We start from the raw sequence: 13324 nt of genomic DNA, 5'->3' as shown, positions 1-13324 counted from the left end.
TTCGCAGACTATCAATGAAGGCAGCTGGCAAGCTTTATTGAAAATTGGTTTTCTCTTCTTAAAACAGCTTATTTAAACGTAAAATGTCTTCAGGTATTAGGCAAAACAATGTGTGGGGTGAAATTTATCCTTTGTGAATTTAGATTTATTGCTGCATCAAGATATGTGGCAATATCCAAGGATAGTGAATGGGGTAAATTGAGGACGTGTTTTTTGGTGAAATTCTCTTTAACTTTGTCCACAAGCTTAATTGATTCGCTATAAAATTGAGTTAGAATAAAGGAAAAATGATTCCAATATTCCGCAAGCTTTTAGTCCTCCGATTGAAATTTAATTTTTTTTGGTAAATTACGAAACTTTTAAAGTCTTTCTACTAAAGTAACAATATAAGTGGTCTAACAAGCTATTTGAATGAACTTCAAACTAAGCTTCCATTAGCTTTAATAGATGGAAGTTTCACAACGTCTTAACATGCCAATTCGATGAGTGCAACTTATTCATATAGCAAGCAACTTCAGCTAACATCATTGGGATTGCCTTGAATGAAAGATGCTTTAAGTATTCTAAATGGCCCTTGTAAATAATAGCATTTCGCCTAAATTAATTTGTACTGCTAAACTGCAGTTAATTCATGCTGTGACAAAGTGCATGCAGTATGTCAGAACTTTGGAAAGCTGCAGCATAATTTCTAACACAAATTGCACAGTTATGAAGCCGTTATTAATTCACCAAATTGCCGGAGTGTTTGAAATTATTATAATTCAAGTATTGTTCAATGAAGTTGAGCTTTTGAACCATCAATATTTAAAAACTGATTTTATAACAAATCTGATATAGAATTTGGACAATGTTGTTAGAATCTTATTTAATAACTGTGTTTAGCAAGTAGAAATTACTTTCTTGCTTCTACAGCTTGAACGCAAACGTTGTCTTTATGAATTTAGATAATGTTTACTTTGTCGGCCATTCAACAAGCTTTCTACAGTTGGAAATTTTCATTGCAATAATTATTAAACTTTATAAGATTTGTAGTTTTTTTCCGTATTTTTGCGACCGTAGAAATCGGTTTTCATCCCTGCATATTATCGTAATTTTTTAAACACCACATCAGCAGTAGATGTAAAATAAACGATATTCATTTTTGCAAACAAAGCACCAGTATTATGTCATTTTGCACCCACATCAAAATTATCACATTGCACTAATTAACGATGTAAAACGAATCCTGGCGTTGTGTCCACGTTTCCATTTTTCAATAAAAACAAATCAATCTGGTCTGGAGTTTTCAATGTTCGATGATACTGTTGACTAGTTAATCTAGATTTTATAGAACGCACTTTTCAGTTTTAGAATAACGTGTATGTCCAGTTATTTGCAAATAAGGACTACGGATTTCAACTGGTGTGTGATACTTTGTGAATTAAAAAAAAAATTGAAAAGGTTAATTTACAAAGTACCTAAGTATCTTTAGAATGTGTATAAACCAAACGACGCAACATTGTTTAAGACCCGAACTGCTAATGCTAAGTGGTACCAAATACATCACCAAAAATATATCAGATTATTCACGCGAATATTTTCTATTGCCATTTTTTAATATTCACATATGTATTTACCCGAACGTTATCGTAGACTAATTGATGATCTTAATTAAACGATGACAATGTATACATTGCATAATGGGTGGCCAAACCCCATATATTCACATGCAAGAATTAGGTGTTGCCCAATATAAATGTCCTCTCTTCATGTTAAGACGTTGATTTCTGTTATAAAAGATTTATAAGTATTCTATGTGAATTGCTCTTTCCAGCAAGATTTCTCCGATATGAAACGTCGGTCTATATTCAGTTCTCGTGAAATATCCGTTGCAGTTGATTTTGTTTATTTCCGCTGTCCGTTCCTTGAATTTGAAGCGAAGAATATTTTCGTTCCTTCCATATCGGCAACCTGTCATAAGTGATGTTATGCACAGTTGGATTAAGGCGCCAACTGAATTATTTCTCTATGCAAAATTGAACATGTACATCATTTTCGCTTAGTTGTTCATGTTAAGCAACAAAAGAACATCCAGATAATATATACATATAAAGCATACGATTAAGTGCTTCTAATATAAACAAAACCGCAAATGGAACATGATTCTTTTTGGAAGAATCAATTTTTCACGTGTCCATTTTTGAATAAAATCGCTATTGTGGACGAAAAGCATACATAACTCTGAAACAGTTTCAGTCTTCATGGATTAAATTAAAGGAGCACGATTCTAACGAGAACAGAGAAACAGTTCTGGCATTACTTTCTTGAGAATAGTATAATAAATATTCCTCAGATATTAAGGTTTTTCAATATTTGATGGCTGTTTGAGGGGGTCCACAAAACAACAAATTCATAATTTATGTACGTTTATTAATTACATGAAACCGATCAGCCTGTAAACTGAAAATAATGTTTGGCTTAATGAATCATACCTATCATCCTATGTTTACATCATTTTTGTGTGTAAAATGCAAGTAACTTGAGTCCTTAAAACGCTATAAGAAAATCCTGCAGGGAGCAGTAAAAAAAATAATTACAAGTACGATGATCAGATTAGCTGAAGGAAAAATTGGGGCATAATTCGAACTCGAAAACCATATTTCTCGGAAATATAGGGAACGACAGAGCCCCATTCTCATTCTGATAATTTAATTTCGGATATAATTAAATTATCACTTTCTCCTCAAGTTTGTCATTTTCGAAGCTAATTCGGTTTATGCTTGTCAGTCTTGTGTCATCCAGTAATTTGCAGCTTGGTAAATAAAAACGTCGAAATTGGTTGTGCCTGAGAAAATGCAAATTGATGTCGTAGACAAGTGAGTAAAATTCAGGAAAGTAAAAAAGTGGAATATTTAATATCGCTTATTCATCTTCCATGGCATTCGCACATAAAAAGAAATTGTATTCTTTATGACTTTATGTCAACAGTAAAAAGTTAAACGTATTGTTTCAGAAGTGCTTATACAAGGTGTTCCATGAGGAAGAGGTATTATTTTAACCACGTATTCTAGGTTCTAGGTACGAAAATAACACTAATTTGTTATATACAGGGCAATTCACAACCTTATGGACACAGAGCAGAGGCGTGTAGAGGACCTCAAAACAAGTCAAGTTTCTATTCAAGTTTTTTTCTCAGGCCCATGGTTAACGAGATACAGGGTGTTAAAGTTTTAAAAAATTGTTGGTGTTTTCTCTTTACCTCCTACAGTTTATGATATATTTTTATCAAATTGTTAACATAGCCTAATGTTTAGACGCTTTACCCGTATATAAGCCGACTAGTTGTGAAAATCTACAAGGTGTTCTTTTTTCTAGAGGCATACCCGCCTTTTACCCCCTCCCACCCGAACTTTTTTGAGGTGCGCCGCCACTGACTTCGATCGAACACATTTTGGCATTTGTTGTTCAATTTAAGAATTTTCGTTATCTCTTACAGTTTTTTTGTATCTGTCTTCGTTTTCGAGTTATTTGCACCAACATAAATTCATGTAGGGTTTTTGAGTGATTTTCTATGAATTTTTTTATAAATTTTGTTGTGTCCTTTTGTTCACATTTCTCTGTGAAACTTCAAGTGCAAGTTAAAGTTAAAATAGGGATGGCTGACGAGTAAACTTTAAAATTTATATTTTTTTTATTTTAATTTCATCTATAATAATTGAGGTTTTTCGGCTGTAAGCTATTCCAAATAGAAATACAAAAAATGTAACAAATATTTCAATTTATTATGAGATTAATTTCTTTCACAAAAAAATGGGAACAAAAGAACGCAGAAAAAATATAAAAAATAATAAAATTCATGGAAAATCACCCAAGAACCCTACATGGATTTATATTTGTGCAAATAACTCGAAAACGAAGACAGATACAAAAAAAACTGCAACAGATCATTATATATAGGTGTATAAAATACGTAATTTGATGTGCGCCCTACTTAAAGTGTTCTTGAAAAATTACTGCTTTTATTGTTGATGGTCCTAATTGAGTTTGAGTCTATGTTAAACAAAGATAGAATTGAAAATGGCACCGTCTGCGTCGCGACAGTTTTAAAAGATACATAATTTTCAAAAAAAACGAGTTGTATTAATTTTTTTATATTTTTTATTGTCTGACTCAAAAAACTTAATATGCATTTTATTGACAGTCATATTTAGAATAAATGAAAATAATCGTCACTAGAAAAACTTTTCATCCTTTCATAATGTAATACTTTACATATAAACTCTCGATTGGCGCAAAAAAAATTATCGTTAAAAGTTCGAAAAATCAATTAGTCGTTTATCGTATAAACATGATGTTGCAAAACTAAACAGGAAAAAGTTTTCTAACTATTTCTAGCAATAAGCCCCCAAATCCTCCTTTCACTACTCAACTCGAAAAATATTTAATAGGTTTTCATTACATGTTAAGAGAGTGGACGCAACGCTTTCGCGAAAAGTAAATTAAAACAATTCTAGTAGTTTGAAGCTAGCTTTTTTCCAGCTGAACAAGAGACAAGTATTCTGTAAAAGTTATTTTATTTATGCGTGAAATGTAATGTTCATTTTGTGCTTCCAATCTTTCTCTCCGAGGAAACTCCGTTTCAACATTTTGAATAAAAATGTAAATTGGCGCTATTGATAAAATCAAGTCGATGATGGTATTTAATAGTTAAAAACATAATAAAACAGAACGCGTTTGTGATTTGAGAAGTCACCTAAAGAAGGAAAACTCTGCATAACCGGTCATAAAACGAAACTGCCAAACCAGATAACCCTTAAAAGTTCTCGTCGTAAAGATAAGTATGTATATATACAAATCTTTCACAAAATGTCTGTTGTTTTCTGGTCATTATCATTATTTATGAGAGCTTTTAAAGAAAGTCGACAAAACCCACTTCTGAAAACCCAGCGGTCTCAGCTGAAAGACTTGCGAGATTTCTTAAGTTAACAGCTAGAGCTCTTTGCAACAAGACCACGGTTTTTAATCGATTATGTTTTTCACATTTTACAGAAACTTTTCCTTTTGAAATTGTACGATTTCAATTTCCTAATGTTTACGCGATGCCGGATTTGATCGGCGAATAAACAACCGCAAATTTTCACCAACGGATTTTTGCCAATGATGGAAAAGCAGCGAGTGGGAAGGAAACAGTTGAAATTTAATGCGCAATATAATATTCCAGAATAAAATATTTTTCGGCCCATTATGCGATATGCAAAAGGGCAAATGTATTAAGCAAAATTATTTATATCCATTTAATGGGTCGTTTTCATCAACATGCACTGATTACGGTCTGGCGGAATTATAAATCCAAATCTGCCCAACCAACACAAAGTTCAGCCAATTCATGACAACGAAATTACTGGCCCGCTTATTAATATTAGTTTCATTCCCGTTATCAACATAGAAAATTGATTTTTGAATTAAAGCTCATCAATTTTACAATCATGTTTTAAGCCATTTTCCAAATAATTACTCGAAATTTACATAATTTGATGTGCTGACTTATTTTGGCTGATTTGCTTTATCGAATGGGTAAATAGTTTAAAATTAATGCTAAAATGCCTATTCTTTTGCAAAAAAATATTTCGTAATGGGAAATTTTAATAGCTATGAAATATTATTAATAGAAACAGTATAATTTCGATTCATTGCACCTGAATTATTAAGTTAATAAGCATCCAAAGACATGTTTCTTCCTCAAAAATAACAGTACCTAATCGTGTATAGCTTCTTCTCAGTAAAGTCAGTAAAGTAAAGGTTAAATTACACATTAAAACATTTGATAATAACCACTTTACAAAAATGGAATACATTAAAGCAATTAAACAGAAATGTAAAATATAATGCAAGACAAAAAATAATTAATTATGCATTCAATATGAGAAAATGTACTTCTTCATTCAATTAGGTGAGACATAACAAGGCTTCTATTATTCTGTTGTCTTGCGTTCTTTTGTTTCTTTGCTTCCTTTTGATCCAAATATTTTATTTTGCCTTAAGCAGTAAAATGAGTAATGAGGTTATAATCGAATTTCGATATGAAACTCTGGATCAAAAAGAATATTTAAGTAATGATGAATATCATTAATTTGATTTTAATACGGTTTCAAATATATATTTTGCGGCCAGAAAAAGTTCCATTAATAAGTAAATTTAGTTTTAGGTTTCTTAGTATAACTTTCATGAAAATGTTGTTCAAACAGACAGGGGACACAGGATTTAATTAGTATGAGAGACTCAATTTAATTTTGTTCTGAACAATCCATAATTGAAGTAAACAAGGCTAATGATCTGTGATTTTTATACCCATAAGCAGGACGCCGACGGCATTTATTCCAGACAAGCCTGAAGAGCATATTAAACTATCGTAAAACTCATGTCAGCGAAAAAGAAACAGGAGAAGCATGTGCAATGCGAAAAACATGATAAATAATTTATCACGAAAGGGATAGGCAGGATAGTTGGGGTGAGGCGCTTCTTTGCGACGAACTGTATTTGAGGAAGCGACGACTAAATTTCACTAAAGGAATTACGAACTGAATAAAATACGTTACTGACAATGAAAAATCGAGATTTACGGCTTTAACTTTTTAAGAAACTATTGTTGATAAAAGGCTTCGAACCGCAAAATGAGAAATTGATGGGTCTTTCATTCAATTCAAGAGCAGTTTAGTTATTCATTGCTTATGGACCAATTTAAGAGAACATGCTATCATTATACCGAAATTTCTGGATTTTTGGGCTTTTGGGCCTTGGAGAAAAAGAATTTCTTTCTGACATTTCGCAACAAAGTGTGGCTTACATGAGGAGCAAAAAGTTCTCCAGTTTCAAAAAATGGGCGCTAATGCCCAACGCAACGACTAATACATTTTTTCAAATTAATAATTAGTAGGCATTAAATTCAAATAGAACTGATATCCAATTAACTTTTTGCTAAAAAATGATATAGTTTTAACAAATTGAATGGAATTGAATGAGAAAAGCCCAATTAGTGTATGTAGTATATGTAGATGTTATGTATATTTTATATTTCTACGATACAATGGAGAATAAAATAAAACCCATACCAATTTCAGCTACGCTATTCAAAAACAACGAATCAAAGAAATTCATTGAAACGAAAAAGCCTCAGTGGGAAATAATTTGTATAAGTTTAGTAAATAAACTTTGAACACTTACAAAAGTATGTAATTGAGCAGCTTGCTTTGCATCATTAGTTAGTCAAGTTAATTAGTGTGAAACTCAAGACAACAGGGAAAAATTTTTGGGAAAAATCAGTTGATAAAAATTGAGAAAACTTTTAAAGGCAACAAGTGAGTAGGAAAATGTATTTAAGTTAATTTAAGAAGTTTTATGCTGCTATTCATATAAATGAATAATTACATAGCAGACAGACTAATATAATAACTATAATACAAGGTTGTGAGGAAAATATAATATGACGATTGATTACATAATTAAAACCGTTTTAAAGTTATATATAATTTTTTGTCAAACATGCAATTTCAAAACAGCTTTATATAGCTTACATTGGCTACATGTAACGATCTTTTTTATAATCCAATACATTTGCTGTTCCTGTGCACAAAATAACATTGAAAATTGTTAATAAAATTTATAACGATGTAATTTTATTACACCGGAATATTAGGGAATATAACAAAAAAAAAGGCTACTAAGCTTTCTTAAGCCTTAAATCCGGATCCAATTTATGAACGATTAAAGCGAATCTACCAAAACATTACTAACGATTGCCAGCACAGCTCTTTAAAATTCAACTTTAAACTTGAAATAAAACCTTGTGTTAGTATCACTATCAAAGTAGTAAAACCTTCACTTACAATCGAAAAAAGTTGTGAATTTTTTGCAATTTTAAAATAGGATGATTTAATAGAATCGTTTGCCAAAAATACTTAAATCATGGAAGAATTGGAATTATTAAGTAAGTTTTTCAATTGTTTAAATGAGCTTCTTAATTAATGTGCTAACGTAAACCCGATAGAACACAATCACACAATGGTTAAGTTTTCAGAAGAATTTCAATAACCGCTGAGTGGATGTTAATTTAAATTACACCGAATGAAACTTTTCTTGGCTTCAATTTAATCATTTGTTGAGTTTGAGTTTTTTTAATTAAAAAGGCAAAAGTGTGGCGCCGTGTAAACGGCACACTTTCAAATCTTGGAAATTTTTCAAGCACAAGAGGAAAATAAAATAAAAATTACAGCAACAGGCAAATTAATATTTATATAATTCGTGCTCTATGCATTTAGGAGCATTCCGAATGTGAAAGGCTAAACCAACGTTTTTTTTTTTATTAAATGAATTCTCATCTGCAAACATGACCGCAAAGATCATCAAGATTTGCAAGAGTTTTTAATCTTTTTTTTAATGAAAATAATTGTACTGTTCGAATTATTTGCTTCAAATCAGCTTTCCATGCTTGGAAGGTTAGTAGACCAATACAATTCTGAAGAAACGCAGAGAAAACGAGTGTTTTGAGTTTTCGAAATTCAAATACAGTAACTAAAACATTTCAGTGAACTCTAAAGACAACAAAAATTACTACTTTTTAGACGGAAACTTGAAACTGTCGGCAGTTGCGTAGCAATTTTCATGTCTGCAGTTTTATTGAATCTTTTATTATACCAGTTTCTTTCATTATTATGTATCCTTCCAGGCTCAAAGGCGAAATTACAATGTAGATAACTTTAGCAAATTAATTTGCCTGTTCTCCGATAAATCAACGTGTGATATCAACTAGATAAATACTAATAAAGGAAACTTTTTTGCATGCTTTGAAATATTTAATGGGAAATACCGATTATACTTCGTGACAACTCATATTTTATTAATAGCACTACCCCCTCTATTTTAATATTTAATAAAAGCATTTGCTAAATCCAATAAACTACACGTAAACCGCAGAGATCAATAGTTTTCCATTGTCCACCTTACCTGCTCTATGAGTACATTTTCGTAAAAACTACCTTATTTTCTTAGAGTCCAATAGTTAGACCATCAACATTAATCATGTGCCGATTAGAGCCACTTAACCGACCATTAGAAAGTTCAGTAAATTTCTTGGAAAACTTGACGATAACGCGCTCGATGATCTTTCCGTTAGCGATAGAGTCTTGTTGCTAACTCTACGGCATATCACGCTTTACTGCAGTTCAGCAGGAGTTAGAGCGAGGTTAGAGTTTGATTGGCGACCGCGCCAGACCTTCAAACCAGGGAACATTGGGTTGGATGTGGAGATTGATGGGTTTACCACATTTTGTTAAAAGCGGTTTAATAGTGTGGATTTTTTACACAGTCTTAATTTTTGAAATTGTCCTTCTGAAATAATTTAAAATTATTATTTAGCGCAGAAATTATTACTGTGACGTTGAACAAAATGTTAATAACAGTTTCGATTCTGCTCCCTGCATTTGCTTAATTACTTTTTACTTGCTGCAACTCCTTTAATTAATTTTTCATGCTTTCTCTAGAGCACGACAGTCGAAGCTGTGAAGACAAGTTTCACCCTATTAATTACCCTCATTCATAGCTAGGAGAAATTATTTTTACTTTCAAATTGTGTTATTTTATTTTATTTTGCGCTAATCATTATTAATCTAATCTAAATTACTGAACAGGTGAGCAAGTAAAATAGTTGCTGACGTCTAAATTACACATGATTTAAAATGGATTTTTTTGCTTTTGCATGAATTTTAGAACACATTTTCATAATTTCAGATTTTTTATTTAACTTTTCAAGAATAATTACGAAAAGTAGTCTTTTATTTATTAAATTACCTGTCAATTATTAATAAATAGTTTAACATGGAAAGTTTACCCGTTGTATCAAGTTTCTAAACTTACATAAGCCAATGGGGAAAAGAATTTCAGCTTTTACGTCTTTCTAGTTTGTCCCTTTCCGTTTACCGAATATGAGATGAATCGGGAACCAAGAGAGTAAGTTTAGAGTCTTGAGATTAAATTTTAATTTTTAATAAAACGAACATGTTTGTAGGAGAATGCTACTAATTAATTTATTTTATTTGTCTAGATTTATCGTGCGACTTTTAATGATATTCTGATCAAAAATACTAACACTTTATACTTATATGTAGCTTTGGAGTTCCATTCCATGCATTTCGAACCATTCGCCGGCTGGGGTATTTTGAGCAATTCTCTAAATTGCTTTCCTAAGTGCATTGTAAGTGGTTTTTCAAGTTCTACCAAGTAATCAATTTGTAAAAATCACTTTTCTGTTGCAATATTTTAAGCACATTCAGAGGGTCGAGGAGGTTTTGGCATTCGGCAAGACATTCGAAAAATCCGCATTGATGCATATTAGTAATTAAAAACAAATTTCTGTTTCGAAAAGAGTTGTTGATTTGTTCTTGTTTTTTGTTCTGTTGATAAAAAATAAAAAACCATCACGGTTTTCCTCCGTCTTATCCACTTCTCTCTCTATTCAGAATGTTAAATGAATTTTCTATAAGAAACATCGATCGGTTTAATCTGTCATATATGCCCTTGTGCATTCTTTCACAACTCGATTAGTTTCCTGTCGACAATTGGCTATTTAACTCTGAAACCAGTTTCTTCTATATTTTGTTAATATTAAAATTTTGATCCACTTTCAGCTCGCTGTAACTATTTTTTAAACTTTAAACCTCGTGTCTTACGTTGTTTTGTAGCTTACATTTTTGTTTTACATTTTAAATGTTAAAAATGTCATTAATTATATTCATATATTCAGGTTTTTTTGTATTTGCTTCTTGCATGTTGCTGCGTCAGAGGAAATATACATCAACTCCTAGAGCAGTTGCTTCAACAGGCTAAATTTGAATCTGCCGTTGCGATCACAAGTGCCAAAGTGTTTTATCTTTGCTAATGTTTTCTCAACATTTCTAAAGCTCGATAACTAAAGAAACGAACGATTTCAGCACGTAGCGTCTATTGATTGCACCCACATTCTATGCTGGTCAATTCTGCGTCACCTTTGAAAGAAATTGCGACTGTTATCACTCAATATTCGATGCTAGGTTTACCTGAGATTGAGTTTTTGCTTTTAGCCCACGTAGAGCCAATTGATATTTGAACCTTTATGTGATTTACCAAAGCTTCCATTTCATTACAAACTGGTCCCGATTTTACGTAAGGTAAACGAGATCAGTTTTAACGGTTTTTTTAACACAACTGCCGTAAGCTATATCACTACTACGCTGATAAAATCCATATCGGCCATAATCCATATTGACTGCATCTCTCGCAATATCGTTTTCATATTCTCTTATTTACCTAACGAGACCTAGGGATTTTTATCAAAAATATTTTATATGCAGCTATTTTTGTTGCCGCCGGATGAGGGAAAAGTATACCTCCTTGAAAAGGTCGTTATTAATCAAAAGCGCACATGTTATTAAGTAAGCTATAGATCTTTAACTATAACTTCGCTTTCCATTTCACAACGGTATAAAAATGCAAATTATGTAGAACTGCTGGAAGCCCAGCTGTATTAATATTTCGCTTTGATGCTCCTTTGAAATGCCAAATTATTTAAAATTGAGGTTGCCTTTTACCTAACAACCAGGTTTCATTACAAAGTAATCAGCGTCATAGCTTTATGGGTGGAGTAATAGAGTGACCAGTCATGTTCTAGGGAATAATATTTTTCCTTTAGACTACAACTGGGTCAGGTTTTCTCCATGAATTAAAAACACCCTAATTGAAACTGGCTTGATTTTACAATGACGCAATTTATATCTCCCTTTCAGTAATAACCAATGTTACTTTGAGTTAACATTGAAGCCATCAAGTGAACTTTGTCAGCTTTAAATCATTTTTAGAAGTTTTCCCATGTTTCCTGAAAAACTTAGTTAACTAGCAGTATTATTCGCAGAAAATATTAGACGAAACCAATCAGAAGCAATAATAGAGAAAATAAATATGTATATTTTATTAACTATTTAAAAAAATAGCAATCAATATATTAAATTCTATGTTTATACATTTATATTTTTATTTTATACATAGTAAAATAATTTATAAAATGCGAACAAACTCATAGTGCAAATTGATCCTCTCCATTTCCATTCCATTTCCGGCTGTTGCAAATTACCACTTTGCCGAATATTTTTTCTCGATAGTCAATTAATAATTTATTTATTCGGTTTATTCACAAGTTGAGTTCATCACGGTTAAATTCTTAAAAATAAGGAGGCTAAATAAACCTGCTAATGAACTAAAAGTGGCTTATAGCTAAACCTGAAAACGTTACAGTAAATCAAAAATTATGAATCTGAAATTCAATTATAAATTACCTTAGCAAGAGCAAATCATGTTACAAGACGGAGATCGGTTACGGATGAGAAACTAGCTAATCTTAATAATTACCCAAAAATAACCACTAAAGTTCTTTGCACTGTTTGATCAGAAGAACATATAAAAAAATAATACTACTCTACTAAAATAGTTTCGAATTAATCGATTGCAAACCAAAGCAATATATACAAAAAGAAATAAAAATTGATTAAAATAAATTATTTTGATTTCCTACTTATTTATAATGAATTAAAGAATTAATGTTAAAACATTATGCTGAAAAGTTTTGTAAAACATCAATTTCAAAGTGTGGAACAAAAGCACTTTACTTTTTGTTCATGCAACAATGTTTAAGTTTTTGTTTTTGTTGTAGTTTTAATAAAAGTATTTTCTTGCAGTAAAAATACTATTCATCTGTATTTTTCCATTTAATTCATACATGTATCCTCTCGTATATCAATCTCGTATTATATTATTTGAAAGCTATTCAGAACAACAGTTAAGTTGAATATGTATTACGTTGTTATGTTGAATGTATATAACTTAAATTATGTAAGGTAAATAAGCAGACTTGTCTTCAATTAACAAAAAAAACCTTTAAGGGGTCTATATTCTACAAATGGATGAATAATTGAAGAGCAGTTGATTGAAGTTGAATGGTTCCCAAACGGTTGTTCAAAAAATCAAATAACTGCAAAACCAAAATTAATTATTTCGGTCACTTTAGTTTTTCAATGTGGTTAATCTCCAGAATAAATCAGAATATTTCAACTCGTTATTATTCGTAAATTATTTAAATAATTTTCAGCTCTTGTTTGTAGTACAAGAAAATAGATCAGAAAACTGAAAAGTCGTTACTTTAACTTTGGCTTTATTCGTGAAAATACACTAAAAAAAAGCCACAAGTACTTAGAATAGCCTTTTGGCAAATTCTCAAGACCACAAGTCTGATGGACAGAAAGAATATCTCAACATTTTTTTTTAT

At 31.3% G+C, this 13324-nt stretch overlaps 1 protein-coding gene across 1 annotated transcript in view; it reads right to left on the bottom strand.

The window, feature by feature from the left end:
- Positions 1–9184, bottom strand: part of LOC109543378 (protein artichoke-like) — a 52080-nt gene extending 42896 nt beyond the window's left edge. The window contains exon 1 of the mRNA XM_048670236.1: positions 8980–9184. The gene's annotated coding sequence lies outside the window, so the exon portion shown is untranslated. The remainder of the gene's footprint in view (positions 1–8979) is intronic.
- Between the last annotated feature and the right edge of the window lie 4140 nt (positions 9185–13324).

The sequence above is a fragment of the Dendroctonus ponderosae genome, unplaced genomic scaffold (assembly GCF_020466585.1).
Source record: "Dendroctonus ponderosae isolate FM_Combo_2020 unplaced genomic scaffold, Dpon_F_20191213v2 Dpon_F_20191213_1, whole genome shotgun sequence".
NCBI classification, from domain to species: Eukaryota; Metazoa; Arthropoda; class Insecta; order Coleoptera; family Curculionidae; genus Dendroctonus; species Dendroctonus ponderosae.
Note: the sequence above shows the minus strand (reverse complement) of the source record. Positions and strands in the feature narration are given on the sequence as shown.